Source organism: Lonchura striata, chromosome 2 (genome assembly GCF_046129695.1).
Source record: "Lonchura striata isolate bLonStr1 chromosome 2, bLonStr1.mat, whole genome shotgun sequence".
Taxonomy (NCBI): Eukaryota; Metazoa; Chordata; class Aves; order Passeriformes; family Estrildidae; genus Lonchura; species Lonchura striata.
The window spans coordinates 68,123,023-68,138,440 of record NC_134604.1 but is presented as its reverse complement, the minus strand read 5'-3'; the positions used below and the strand labels follow the sequence as shown (position 1 = coordinate 68,138,440).

At 45.6% G+C, this 15,418-nt stretch overlaps 1 long non-coding RNA gene across 1 annotated transcript in view; it reads left to right on the top strand.

The window, feature by feature from the left end:
- Window positions 1-14,836, top strand: part of LOC110476751 (uncharacterized) — a 46,443-nt gene extending 31,607 nt beyond the window's left edge. Inside the window, exon 3 of the long non-coding RNA XR_004148106.1 lies at window positions 14,779-14,836. This is a non-coding gene — a long non-coding RNA (uncharacterized LOC110476751). The remainder of the gene's footprint in view (window positions 1-14,778) is intronic.
- The last annotated feature ends 582 nt before the right edge of the window (window positions 14,837-15,418 follow it).

The window sequence follows — 15,418 nt, the reverse complement described above, 5'->3', positions numbered from 1 at the left end:
CGAGCTTATCCCTATCTAAATGACATGCTGCCAAACAGACACATAAGCTTTCACTTGGCTTCCACCAGAGAATGTAGCTTCCACCAGGGAATGCAGCTTTGATCTGCTAAGAGTATAACTCTTAGCAGTTCTCCTGCCCCATCAGAGATGACACCATGTGGGATCAGCTCTGCTGTGCCTTTCCTCTCCCCTTTGGAAGTTACCACCAGCAAGGGTGCTAGCTCACACTATCCAAAAGCAAGAACTGTACTTAACACACCTTTCATACACAGGTACATACTCAAACATAAATACACTGGATCTACTGCATCCTTTCCTATTTCTGATAAACTGGAGCATGAAAGCAGAGAAGCAAGAGGATACTGAGGTGCTCTATGTGTTTATGAGAGAGAGACTGCTTGAACCAAGTGGCTGTGCTGTGTGTAGGTCCAGCTAACTGGCACAAGGCTCTAGCCAAGTTTGTTGTGACCCTCTTCGAAAAAACTGGAGTTCAGCTTTAGACTGGCTGATAAAGTTGGTATTGTGAAGAAACCAGAAATACAAGTCCTCCTCAAGAGCTATGCTGTGCCCCAGGCAAGAATACAAACACAGGCTTCTCCCTCCAAATTACAGTGAAAAAAAATAATGTATTCTCAGAGCAACCCCGGGTGCAAAGCCTTGCTTGCTGAGGTACATGAAGTGTGTACCTCTAAGAGCAATGATGTGAGAATAGGGACAGCTGAGGCAGGGAAACAGAAACCCATTTGGATAAAGGGTTTCTTCATGGTGCAGAACCAAAGAAGAGCTTCAGCACCGTGCTCTTCCTAGGCACAAGTCAAATCATCTTGATGCCTTATTGGATTTGACTCACCAAAAACAGCATCACATTCAGCACAAGGTGAAGCACAGAGGAATTGCATGTGTAGGTGTTTGTCGAGAAGCAGATGGAAAAGGTGGGTGCTCCAATACTATCATGGCAAGCATGGAAGAAAGAGAAAGAGTTTGAAGAGGGCTAGGAAAAAATATCAAAATTCTCTTTACCATGCATGAGATCAATTGTACAGCAAGGTTAAGTCTGGGTCTTTTGAGTGGGAGGAGGAAACCTCCCAAGCTGAAAGCTGTGCTCCCATTCCCTGTCCTCATCCAATGCCCAAAAACTCATGGCAAGCATCAGTATTGTGTGGAACACCAACCCTAATACATATCAATGTAAAAATCCTTTAATTCTAGAAAATTATTAATTCCATCACACTCTTGGGAATGTCCAGTTTCTTAGATTGTTTTCTGCTCATTCTGTGCCTTGATTCATGCTAGACATGGATTTATTCTTTAAAAGAAGACACTTGGACTGAACAAAAAAGTCTTTTTACTGAAAAACCTATCCTGAAAACCACAGTTCTGAAAAACCACACTCCAACATCCCTTCCCTTCCATTCCCTTGCTGCAAGTGCAGTGCTGGGTATAAGTCATCCCTCCAAATGCAGGTGTCAAACTCAGAAAACTAAACAAACTCCTGGGACTCCAGTTAGTGAACTGACTGAATCTACACTGACTGTAAAGTGCAAGCTACACTCCAGAACTCACTGACACCTCCCTGAAATCCTGAGGATGCACAGTTGGAGACCCAAAGCCAGACCTACAATGTGCTGTAGAAAAATAACAGCTGCTGTGAAGTCCCAAGTCTTGCCGTAGCAGGGACTCTTTGGCAGGGATTTCAGAGTCAACAGATCTAGACCCCAACACTGTTCCCATCGAGTACTGGTGTGTATTTTAACTTGGACAGTGCCCAATCTGCACAGTTAGTGTTTTCCACACAAAAATGCCTGGTTGGTAAACTTCCAAGAAGTTCTATTTTAGATTCAATTAAGAACAGCAGCTTTCCATGGAACTTGCCTTTCTTCTTTCCTCCTCTCTTTCCCCTCACCCCAAAATAATATTCCTAAAAGACCCATAAATTTTCATTTGGAAATGCTACCTGGGTACCCTCATGGATGTCAGAGTTGATTTGTTTTGTCCTTCAGGCAGTGGGATAGTTTCATTAGAAGTCCTCTTGTACCTTGAAAAAAATACTTGGGGGGGCAAGGAAGGCTACGAATTGTCCCATCTTTACCTTTTCCAACTGCTTTTCCCTTGTCTCAAAGAGAGTACAATGCAGGCTCTGCTGTTGACTTCTGAAAATTCACAGTTTTTAACACTGTGCTGCTGCTCCTATGGTGTGTATGAGTGTATGGTCATTCATCACCAGGAACAATGAGGAGCAGAATCACAGCTGTAGACAAGCCACCCCTCCATGGTCAGAATATAGATCTGCTGATGTCCGATTGCCTCAGAGTGGGAGATACACACAGATCCTACTGGAAATCTCTTCTTTTCCTGTATCCACATTCCCCTACTTCTGCATAAGAGTTGTCCCACAGCCTGCAAACCATGTCCTAAACAGCTGAAATTTGCAGGAGCATGCCATGTCCTTATCAGCTCCCACTTTGTGGTACATTTCTATACTTGTTTTGTCCCATTCTATGTCTTCATAGCACTCATCCAGCAAGAACCAAGCTCCTTCCAAGTTGTAATGATCCTTACTTGTTCACTCCCTCACAAACAGAAATCACTTTGGCCAAAAGCCAGGACTGCAAAAAGGGCCAGGCACACAGACGGGCAGCTTAAAAGCACCTCAGCTTTGGGAAATCCTGCTGGGCTGTAAAAACTGCCACAAACTCAAATCATATCAAGCAAGGCCTGTCTGATACTTCTTTGGCTTAATCCCCAAACTGGCTAAACTGCTTTTCCATACAAAGTATTTCCAGGTGGGTTATTAGGTCCTGTATCCCTTACATGTTGTATTCTCTCAGGGTTGAAAAAGACATTCCTTAGAACAAGCTATTTTTAAAAGAAAAGCAAATCTTCTCCCTTATATTTCTGGCTCCTCTAAAACCAGAAGGATACTTTGCAAGACACAAACTGTTCCTGCTGAGTAGCACATGGGTCTTATCTGCCTACAGTGTCTGTGCCTGTGCAGGACTTTCAGCTGGGGATATAATTTACATTTTCACAAGGAGATTGATGCTGGTAGAAGTGCCATTGAACAGATATGCAAGTATGAAGGGTCATGCTCTGTTGAATCTAGTTTCCCTTCCTGTATTTTTATAGCAGCATCACTGCAGCCACATTTGAGTCTATGCTGCTTTAATTGTACCAGAGGAGTTAAAAGGAAAGAACTGAGCCAAGCGTGCCCCACAGCTGGTTTCTGGCTGAGCTGTATGAGTTGCAGTGTGAGGAGGCAGAAGCCTGGCTCCACGCAGCTCTCCCAGCTTCAGGTAGGCACACTTGTGCTGTTTTACACGTGTGCACACAAAGATTCATCAGTAAAGCTTTGCTGAAATAACTGCACCTATAGAAAGCTCTCATGGTGTAAGACAGCAAAGCTTTGGGAGGGCTGGTTCGCTGCACTCCCTGTGAGGGATGGAGCAGGCAAACCATTGACTGACCTGCTGTGCCTTGGGCCCATTGCAAAAATCTACGCCCAGTGTGAACAGGATTGTTGGAAATGGGCCACAAGTGTGAGACCTGTGGATCTGAAACTGGATACTGCAAGACAGAAGTACGTACAGAAAAGACAGCGTTTTCATTTGAAAACCGTAAAGTTTAAAAAAAAAAAAAAAAAAAAAAGCAGTTAAGCTGTTTGTTGGTTGGTTTGAGTCTCTGGGGTATCTGAAGAGAGGTGGAGACAGAACAGTATGTAACGCAGAGGTTTCTGTGAGTTAGAACAAACTGTTTCACTTTGAGAGACTTGCAGACTAGATGATCTGGTTGTGCATCTCTGGAAAAGAAACACCCCAGTGCCCAGCAGGGTCTGGCCAGGCGGCGAGGCCCGGGGCCTGGCAGAGCGGCAGTGCGGGGCTGTGCCCAGGGAGGGCTGCCTGCGCGCACGGTGCCAGCCAGCATTTTTCACAGCAATGCTGGAAGAGGCAGGACTCGATGGGAGCCCTGTCAGCGGCGTGCCGCCTCGCCAGGCCTGTGCAGTGCTGCAGCAGTCCGCAGGGCTGCACTGCCAGGCCTGTGCAGCGCTGCAGCGATCCGCAGGGCTGCACTGCCAGGCCTGTGCAGTGCTGCAGCGGTCCGCAGGGCTGCACTGCCAGGCCTGTGCAGTGCTGCAGCCGATCCGCAGGGCTGCACTGCCAGGCCTGTGCAGTGCTGCAGCGGTCCGCAGGGCTGCACTGCCAGGCCTGTGCAGTGCTGCAGCGGTCCGCAGGGCTGCATCGCTGCACAGCCCCGCTGCATCCCTGTGACTCAGGGTCCGGAGCACAGGAGCCCTGCAGAGCCGCCCTCCCGGGCCACGATCTGACATCTCCCACTGTGGATACCGTCATCTTTTTCCAAGGACGGCGCTGCCAAGCACTGCTGCCAGCGGCTCACGGCTGTGCCACGCGCTCGGCCAAAGCTCCTGCCCTTAGCCCACGCCAGCACGGCTGATGAGCCCTAGTGAGACAGTCCTGGCGAGGGCTCCTCTGGGCTGCAGAACAGCCCGGGAGTCCTGGAAAAACTGCGGCATTACCAGCCTGGCAGAGCCCGGAGAGAGCCCCGTGCTCTTGAGGGAGAGCAAAACAAAGCGGGATCTGTTGCAAACACGTTCTATTTCCTCACAGTGAATAGTAGAAAGCCCCACCCAAATTTCACTCCTCACTCCCACTTTATGTTAAAAAACAAACACAGTCAGAAAAAGAAAAAAAAGTCAACATTTGCTACTGCGTGTTATCCTTGCTTCCATGTGACCCAGGCATGTGATTAAGTTGTTGATACTTGTTTTTTCTAGGATCAAATTCATGCTACTGTAGAAGCCTGTGTAACTTGTCACAGCAGTTCTCTACCCTGGCAAGTTACACAGGCTGAGGAGCTTCTGTCTGCCACAGGGTATCCTGCCTATCTCAGCCTTCTCCCTGCACGTGTGGCTTGGCTCCCTCTCTCCATCCCGTTGCAAAGCCACATTTTTAGGAAAACAGGCAAAATCATTCTTAGCTGCACTGCAGATCTTGGTGAGAGGCCCCCATCCCACAGTAAGTCAGTATTTTCTTCCAGCCTTTCTTCCTGTTGGAAGTGTTGCTTAAATACAAGAGAAGGATAAGACTCCACCAGAAAAAAAAAAAAAAAAAAAAAAGAAAGAAAAAAAACACCAAAAAGGCCCAGCTTGCCAGCCCACTGCATGCTCTGTGTTTGGTTTCCGCTCACAGCCTGCACAGCCCTGCCTGTGTGGATCTGTTGAGTCATGTTTCATGGCTGGATGGGATGGGGCTGTTTGCTTCAAGCCTGCTTTTTGTTCCCAGCTCTCCTGAACCATCAAATGTTACCCGTGCTAGGGAGCCACAATGTTGACATCAGGCCCCTTTCCCTCCTTGGCAGGCAGGAACTCTGGGGATCAAGGAGCCCATGCATAGCCTGTGCAAGAAAAGCATGGGGACACCCTTTTTCTGAGGGAGTAGAAAGAGCCATGGCCTGTAGAAAATACCACGCTCCAGCACGGTGTGGATGAATGGAGGCAGAGATGTCTGAGGTTTGCTCTTGGGGAAAGAGGTTTATTGGGGGTGCAGAAGGTTCTGCCTCGTGCTCCCAGACACAGCACGTGGCCGGGCCTGAGAGGGTGGAGGAGGGGAGAGACAAAGGGATGCTCTAGGAGAGGGAAAGCTCCAAGAGGAGGGAGGAGGTTCCAAGAGGGGGGGAAGTTCCAAGAGAGTGCGTAGCCCCTCGAAGCCTCCTTATAAAGGGGCTTCGAGGTGGGTTGGGATAAGGCATGGCCAATGGGGTTACAGACATTTGATGTTTGGAGGGAGGGATAGAGGTGTGGGATGAGCCATACATCTTTTGGGGGGTGGGATGGAACAGTCCATTTCACCCCAGGACCCATCCAAAGGCAGGGGCATTGCTCGGCTAGCTGGGAGAACTGTTCTCATCCTGATGTATTATTTATGAACAATTATATTTATCTATCATCTGCAACAATGGTCCTGCTGGTGGTGTCTCCCTGTGACCAGTGTGCAATGCACTGGGCCACGTCACAGCAGCTTTTCAAGTCTCAGTAATTCCTGTGGATAATGGGGGGAACCTCTGCATCAGTGACTGCGTTTGAGCAAGCCTCTGAGATACCTACACAGGGCTCTGCTGCTGGAGCTGGCCAGGGACCAGGCCAGCACCTCATCTGAGGTGTATTTACGAACCTGGAGTCCAGCCACGGGTCTGTAATTACACAGAGGCACGAGTAGGAGCCAGTGCTGCACTGATGCTCCTCAGCACCCTGTCAAGGGAGCACTGGGGGTGTGAAATGCCTGTGTCTTACCTTAGCATTAATTCCTGAGTACCACAGAATCATGGGGATGTGTCAGGCTGGAAGGGACCCCAGTGGGGCATCTGGTCCAACTCCCTGCTCAAGCAGGGCCATCCTAGAGCACATGACCCGGGATTGTGTTTAGACACCTCTCTGTGTGTATTGAATCAGAAGACACAGGTGTCAGCTTTAGAGATCTCCCCAATTTGCCCCAAATCCGTGTGTGCTTCCAACTGATGCAACTCAGTCTTCTGGGGATTTGCTTTTAATTACAAATGAGCTTTTTGTTCACAGTAGTAGGTGCTAACTTTCCTTATGGGCTTTAACTGCTTACAAAGTTGTTCCTGCAGCAGTGGTGTCGACTCCACTCTTTCTGCAGGGCTCACTGGTGTTAAATTGCTGTAGATACTTCTCTCTGCAGCCATCACCAAGCAATGGAGACACTGCATGGTTTTTGAAGCAGGAATCAGGTGTAACAGTCATATAATCTTCCCCATACAGAAAAACATTATATTTTTCTGTGGATGCCTTGTTTTGTTTCTGTCAAACATAAAGCCTGAAGGCAACACTGGATGCATGCTTACTTTTCCCTTTCCCCAGTGTTTCCCCTCCTCTATACTTTGCCACCCTATCTTCCCTCTTGTTGGAAAGGTAAATCTTTGAACATAACAATTTATCAGTCCCTCTTTTCATATTGCCTGGATTTGAATAAGAAAGTCAGAATCTCTAAAACTCATTGAAAACTCCTTTATTTGCTCCATTCTTTGGGGAAAAATTGTGGTGTTAGTGCTCTACTGTTTGAAAAAAGTGATATTTGGAAAAGGCACATTGCTTTTAATGGCAGTCCAGACTGTCAGAACCAGAAAATTTTAGGCTTTCTATGCTGAAGTAAGAAATCATAAAATCGGTAACTTTTTTGGTGTTGGAAGAGACCTTCAAAGATCATCTGGTCCACTCCCACTGCTGTGGGCAGGGACATTCTTTCACTGGATCATCCGACCTGTCTTTTAACATTTCCAGTGATGAACATACACTTTTCTGGGCAAGCTGTTCCAGTGTTTGGAAGTCAGTCAGCATACATCATATCCCAAAAAATATGTTTATTTCTATCTTTTTTAGTTTTTGGTATTCTGGTCTTCTTGATCATGGCTTGTGTGAGTACCTAGTTGCTTCTCTGGGCTCTAGGACTGTGGCACGCTAGTCTGAAATTCCTTCTCCTCTCCCAAGGAACTCAGGCAGCTCATGTCTGTTTTGCGTCAGATCTCTCATGCCTCTGACACAGGATGAGGTCTCTGTGCACTACTGGTTTCTTTTTGCTGAACAGGAGCCTCTACATTTTTTAAAAATTTTATTCCCATGGTTGGGGAAGGTTCTCTTTTGCCAGATCAAACCATCAGCATGGAGATGCCAATTATCCATAGATCCCTGGGCAATTAGTTGGATTGGGTTCTGTGTGTGTATTCAGGAGCAGTCAGTATTTTTTTTGTTTTGTTTTGTTTTTTTCAAATCGGTATAGCTTGTTGTTTCTTGTTGAAAATTACTTTCTGATATTAACAACCCCCTCTCTTCTCAGAACTCTTTTTTTTTTCCTTAGTGATGCCAGCAGGAAACCCATTTCTGATGACAGATATTTATAGGAGTAATAGACCTTCAGTTTTCCAGATTTCAACTGAAATGTCTACTTTTCATTAAAAAAAAAAAAAAGAGTTTGAAATACTTTGAGAAGGTCTGCTATTTTCTGAAAAACTCTATTAAAAATTAATCTTCAGTTCTTTAATTTTCTTCCTGCCAATATTCTCTGACAGGTGGGTGTTTCTTCTGGCCAGAAGGGGGGTAATCCACATCTGTTTTCTTCTTAGCCTGGCAAGGCCTATAGCTCAGAGATTGCCCCTGTACTTGTATTGCTGCTGAGGGCAATAAGCTGAAGCTCTTCACAAAAAAAATTCAGCTGATTTCATTATTCCAAATCAACAGCTACTTTCAAAAACAGAGAGGAGTACTTTTGCCAATCTCACACCTCTCTTATTTCCCCATGAAAAGTTACTCAGATTTCTGTGCCAGCCAGAGGAGAAGCGTCAACTCTCCTCAGTGGTCATCACAATTAACTTGGAGCTGTGAGTCAGAGCTGCATTTCATGAGCCCAGAGCTCTCCCATGCAGGAGCTGTATCTTTAGTGAAGGGTGCCACATTAGAAAAGAGCTTCCAGACTCTCAACAGCAAGTCTGTTGCAATGACTCTGTTGATCAAATAAAGTTTCTGTTCACAGCACAGAGCCAAAAACTGTTTTTGATTGCAGCCTTGAGGGGTATTTCTTGGCTCATAGTCAATGTTTTAAGCAATGTACTGCTCTACAAGTCATTACCAATGTTTGAAATCTCTTCCTTCTTACTATTGTCCTCAGAGATGTGGAATGAAGACTATTTACTTTCCCTCATAGTTCATTATGATTATTAAGCCAGGTATGAGGACTTATGCGTGAGCGTTGAATATAGCAGGCCTGTTCTGACTGTGATATTATTTTCAGAAGAAGTGAGTATATTCAGAAATATGGCCAAGTTTTTTGGTTTTTTTTTTCTTCTCCTAACTGTATTTGTGTACAAAGATTTCAAGATTTCACAATACTATGTTGTATATGCACTCTGTGCTGAAGGCAGTAATAGCAAGGTTTCTCACTGCCACATTACCAAGACACTTAAGCCTTTTCATTAATTATCTGCTGCCTATGCCTTTAGATTCCAGTGTCTGTTCTCACCACTGCTCATTCTCTTAGCTGCCTTTCCACCCCCCACTGAATTTAAAGCTATTTTGGGTGTTCCACCTGCACCCTTGGGTCCTACCAGCTCCTGTGAAACAGATCCTGAGGTCATCTCAGAGAAGTGAGGAGTGACTGAGGTCCCAGTATAGATGAGGGGATGTGAGCACTTGCAGATGTGTCCATACCACACCCACAGCAGCTGTTTACCAGCTGGAACCACAATGTGCTGCTGTGCAGTGCCATGCAGGGCTGCTGAGAGGGTGGGAAGGGGTGTATATATCCATTGGCACTGGGTTACACGGCAGCAAAAGAGCAAAGCTTATTCAGCCAGGCTTTGACCAAACTGGCTATGCTGATTCTAGCCCTGGGAACACCTTGGGCTCTGCAGACCACCTTCACTTGGTGCAGTGAAGGTGTATCCTGAAGTCCTTCATGGCTGTGTAGCTGTCTAGCTACACAACTGAGCCCTGTTTTCAAACAGATTCATTTACATGAGACTTCCACATTAACAATTACATTCAGGCTCCTGCATGCCAAAATCTCTTTGGAAAATGCAAGTTGCTGTTATAAGTTAGTGCAGACAGTGGGTAGATTATTTGTTGCATCTGAAGTCCACAAGTAGTAATTCTCTTAGCCCCTTTTTCCAAGGATGGGAAGATGGTAGTGGTGAAGATCCTGCTGTTGATGGAAGTCAGAACACAGAGAGCAAGCTGCAATGGGTACAGAGCCTGAACTGTCCTTTTCTTCCCGCTTAAATTTAGGCTTGACAGGTCACTGTGGAACAACCTGATATATTTGCACTCTGGATGGAAAAAACTGAAATTTCTCAGGCTTTTTATTTGTCTTATTTCATAAGCACTTCACCCAACTTTAAATAAAAATGCGATGTCTGCATAACCCGTGAGCACTTTCACACTGTACAGTTTTCTCCTGAAAAGCAAATATTTTCCTGCTCTGAAGAATGTGGTTTTTTGCTGGGCCCATCAATTTGCATATTCTCCCCATTGGCAATATCCTTTATCCTCTGCTTCCGGGTCAGTGTGGCACTACTGCAGGAACAGGGCCTGTTTCATGACTTGTTCATGTAGCACCTACAAAAATGAGGTTGTAATCTAAACACACATCCCTAGTCCATAAATACAATAAATTGGCATAATGAAAATGGATAAACTGGGAGTGCATTTCATTGTGGAAATAGTACCTAATATGGGAATAATTCCTAACTCCTCAGGGTTCCAGTGCTCCTTTCTGCTTTGCTCACCGCAAGATGGTTTGTGTTAGGAATGATGACATTTGCTGAATTAAATTTCAAAAATATCTGAGTGGCAGCCCTACTAGGCCAGAGTCAAGAACTTTTCCATGTTTTCTAGTGCTCAGGCAATGTTGTTGGTTGTTGACTACTGAGTTTTCAGTTTATACACTCAACAACATTGCTGATGGCAAATATGATCTGACTCTTTGGTCTGGAAGCGTTAGCAATACAAATCTGTTTTTATAACTTTGCTATGCTACGCTAGCCAAAGAGAGAGCAGCATTAGCTAATAATTCTATAGATATGTGGATGGCTTTTATTAATAATATAACCAGGTATTTTGTTAATGTTACAGTCCCTGAAAGCAAATGTTCATAATCAGGATCATGCTGCATTGAACTCAGCAAGAAACAAGATATACATGCTCCAAAGTGGTTGACTGCAAGAAAAAATGGGTATAGGTAGGATCATGTAGGGCCAGGAGCAGGTATGGGTACAAGGCTCTGTTAGCAGAGCTGAGTAATGGGGACAGTGTCTCATCTTGCACGGGGTTGTCACCAAGGTTAAGTCAACCTATGTCAAAACTGTGTCCATGAAGAAAAAGAGATAGGTCATTGCCATGGAAGACTCCCTTCTGAAGGGAGAAGACCCAATATGCTGACTGGAACAACTTCTGAGGGATATCTGCTGCCTCTCTGGGACATGGGTTAAAGACATGAAAAGAAAGCTTCTTACTCTCAGGTTGCTCTCCACTATTAATTTTCACGTAGGCAGCAAGGAAGTTGCACCAGGAAGTCCAAGGAAAATCAGGAAACGCTTCAGAGCTTTGGGACAATTGGTTAAAGGATCTGGACCACAGGAAGTGTTCCCCTTATCCTACCAATTGCAAGGAATGATAAGGAAAGAAATAGAAAGAGACAACAGATTACCTGGCTCTGAGCCTGGTGTCACCCTCAAAATTTGGGGGATTTTGATCATGGGTCAGTTTACATGACAGCAGGGCGACTAGTAACAGATGGGGCACACGTGTCTCAGAGGGGGAAAAGGATCTTTGCACTGAATACTTGGGAAAATTTGTTCACCAAAGGGATTGTCAAGCACTGGAACAGGCTGCCTAGGGAAGTGGTGGAGTCACTGTCCCTGGAGGTATTTAAAAGACATGTAGCTGTGGCACTGAGGGACATGGTTTAGTGGTGCACTTAGAACTGCTGTGTTAATAGTTGGACTCACTGCTGTTATAACTCTTTTCCAACATAAATGATTCTATGATTCTATGACTGCATTCTGGCCTATCCATGTGCCTTTAAAATAAATACTCAAGATCCTCTCTGCTGCTAGATCAGAACAGAATTATCTTTTAAGCAGTAGCAAATGTTCAGATACCAAAAAGACCACATAAAGCTGTGTGTACATATAAAATGTTGTCAGTTCCCAGCACTTACCGGGTACTCCTCCAGCTCCAGACCATGCATACAGCCCCATACATGTAGCAGCTCCCCCAGACCTTGTGCCAGTCTCCCTGAAACTTGAAAATGTGGTACATGGCAGGTGTACTTTCTAATGGCAGTACGTTTCAGCAAGGTGTAGTGTTTGGTGTTAGTGCAGCTCTGAGGGAACTGTAGTTGCTCTGTGTCATCTCCCACTGATGCCATCTTCGCTTCTGTCTCCATTCAATCTGTTTTAATTAGGTTCACCATAGCCACCACAACACTGCTGCTGTGGAGCTCCCCATAATGTCTGGCCCTGCCCATACCTGGAACAGTGAGCAGAGCTTGTAGGGCTGCTGTCTGCCATGTGAGGAGAACTAACAGAGCTGCTGGGAGCAAGCCATCATGGGCTGAATACAGTTTGGGGTGAAAAGGCTAGCACAGGCACTCGGCTGCCAGAACACTCATGGGTAGAGAGGAGCCCTGAGGCAGCACTTTTGTGCCATGTCTTCACTTTGAGGTTTGAATCTGGCCTTGAAGGCATCTCAGAGCCCTGGGAGGCTTTGAGGGTGGTATTGGGGCTGTGTATGGGTGTGCTGTTGTTGCATTATAGAATTCAGAGGGCAAAAGTTTGGTCAAAGAAACAGCAATTAGTCAGGAGGTGCCTAAAACTGAAGAGAACAGATGGAAAAAGTAACCCAGATGTATGAACTAGACAAAACAAGTTGTATATAAACATTCTCAAACTGTTTACAAAGTCCAAAAGAAAGAGGAATACAAAAGATTATTTTTCTGTCTGAGAGCAGAGGACACATGCTGGTTCTTTGTCCCTTCCACCAATGTGGGACAGCTTGTTGCTGTGATGACACAGTCTGTGCCTGTGGTGTTTTGGGATGTGGGGCTCCCCATGTTACACAAGTGCTTCCACTGGTCACCCAGCCATTTCTGCAGTCTCTGCCAGATACATCAGGAGAAGCGTAACAACTACAGGCACCCGCTCTTTTGACTCCTTTCTCTTCTGCCCTTCTCCTGTATCAGAGCACCAAATAATTCCCTGCCTTGGAGCAATCAGTCATTAACAAGGACCTTGCTACAGCAAGGGGTCTTCTCAAGCCACTGCAGTCAAGATTACTTCTGGGAAAGAGAAAGCAAGTTCGATTTTCATCTGCTGCAAAAAGGAAAAAAATGACAATTTTAAAACTCTGTGGTTATTTTTTTTACCCCATACCCATGCAGGACAGCAGGTTAAGCTGCAGCACTTCAGAGAAATGGCTTGTCAGAAGCTTGTCTACCATGATGAGTAAATAAAAACTCAGCAAATAGATCCCCTTTTCCCAAGAGAGGGGGAAGTTGGCAGAGGACATCCAGAGGATGTAAAGGACTAGCAAACATTGCACAGATTGGAGTTGCATGGAGTTGCAGATCTCTGGCTAGAGAGAGAAATTGCTTCAGGCGGCCAGAGGATGCTTCATGATCCCTCTGTTAGCAGAAAAGGAGCCTGCTGAAGTGTCTGTGGTGTGTATGAGTGGAAGCAGCAATAAAGCAACTGTGCTAGGATCCTCAAGTGAACAGAACCTGCTGCAAGAAGACATGGTCTTGGTTAGTTGATGACAAGCAGAATTCCCAGGAACAATTGCCTCCTGCCCTGGGATATCTATTCTTCTACCATTTAGCTCTAAGTGAAGCAATTGGACTGTCAACACCCATGGCTAGACCATGCTTACAGGGCCACAAGCCATGTTTCTACAGCAAAGTGGAGACTGGAGGTGGGCACAACACACTGTTGCCTGTGGGAGAAGGGGTGGAGAGGGGCCAGGATTTCTTAACCTTTACTGCTAGCTTCTTGGATGGAAGACTGCAGGACCAGCTCCTTAGCTGGCATAAAAAGTCACATATCCATGGAGCTGCAGATTGTTCATTTCCTTCACTAGGAAAAGAACAGAAACACAAAAACGTTGGTTGGAAGAGTCCTCTGAGGCCCAAGGTCATCCAGGCTCCTGCTTAGTACAGGACTATCACATTACATCAAGTCAGCTTTGGCATTGTCTAGCCAAGTCTTGAAAGCCTCCAACGATGGAGGAATGCAGAGTGTCCCTCTCTGGGACATGTTTTCTGTCCATTTTCTTCTCCCAAGCTCCAGCCTGGGTTTGTTGTTCATCTGTTACTTGCAGGATGGATAGGGGCCTGTCAGTCTCCCCCTGAGGGAGGCATGATTTGCAGCAGATCCTCTTGGATCACCCCTCCATCTTCCTGTCTCTGGACTAAACCCACCCAGCTCACTCAGCCTCTGCTCCTAGCTTGTACTCTCTGCCCTAGCTGTCTCAGTGCCTCTTTAACTGGCTCTGCTCACACTGAGGTGTCCAAAGCAACACGGGACATACCGGTGGCCTCTGTGGAACAGAGGCTTCCCTCTCCCTGCCAGCTACATGCCTCCTCCTGCAGTCTGCCAGGCACTTTGTCCTGCTGGTGATGCCAGCACATGCTGGGCTCAGACAAGGTGGGACCTGTAATTATAGCAACATGAGAAGCAGCAGAGGTCTCATTCACTGCACTGGAGATAGTACAGTAAGCAAACAGTTTTAAAATCCAATTTCATAGACACAGAGATTACATTAATCTCTTTTAATAGCTAAACAATTCAGTTTTCAAGACAGGACAAAGCATGGGATATTCTTGACAAAACTGGTGCTTCAAAGGTGCTTACATCAGATTTCCAATCCTAACTCCTAAACTCCTAATGGTAGAATTGTATCAGATTGTATCTTTTCAGACAGTAGTGCTACAAAACTTGCTTTTAATCTCCTCTTTTTATAACATGCTGCAGATGCCTGGGCTTGCCTGTGGGAAGCAAATGTAGATTGTCTTTGCCTTCAAATTCCATATGATGAAACTTACCCAACCCTCAGCAACTGATCTTGGGGGCCTGTGGAACAATAAAAGCCCAAGTTATCAAAGTATCTGTAAACTGGCTTCTGATTTCTAGCTGGAGCACCTCCCTGAATGTGGACCCTTTGATTTAAAGTAGCTGCTTTCTTTCACCATGTCTCAACAGGCAGGAAAGAGCATTGCTTTAGTTCCTGTTGGCTCAGTCGCATTAGCTGAACATGAGGAAAAACCCCCCCTTCACCTGTACAAATGCAAAAGCGAATGTGGATCTACACTGGAATCTTCTGCCCTTGTAGTAAGTACTATGTAATATACAGGGATGTTTCTATACTGCCAAAAATATTGGTATAAAATTCTTTTCTTGCTGACACTCTTTTGTTTGGAGAAGCCAAATTATCTGTCCTGGGGAAGGCATAATTTATTGAACTAGATTGCACATTTTTAGAGTATTTTCAGGTCTTGTGGTCTAGCCATATCCATTTTGGGTTGATTTATAGTGTTTGTGTTGTGATTTAGGTCTCTGAAAAAATGAGCTCTAACAAGTGATGGTGCAGTGACTGAAGAGGACAAAGACTACGGTCCCTGCAGTAGAGCTGGCAGAAGACAACATATGTCCAGGGCAGAGCTGCTCCAAATGGCATTGGAGTTGAAATCTCCAAGGAGGTGGGATTAGACTAAACAGAAGACTGTGAACTAGAAATACTGAGATATTATCCATAATGGTTTATCCCCACCTAGAACAGCTCTGCTTCTGTGCCTCAAGTCCTAACAGATCATGCGCCATGTTTCTGTCTCCTCCTTTACAC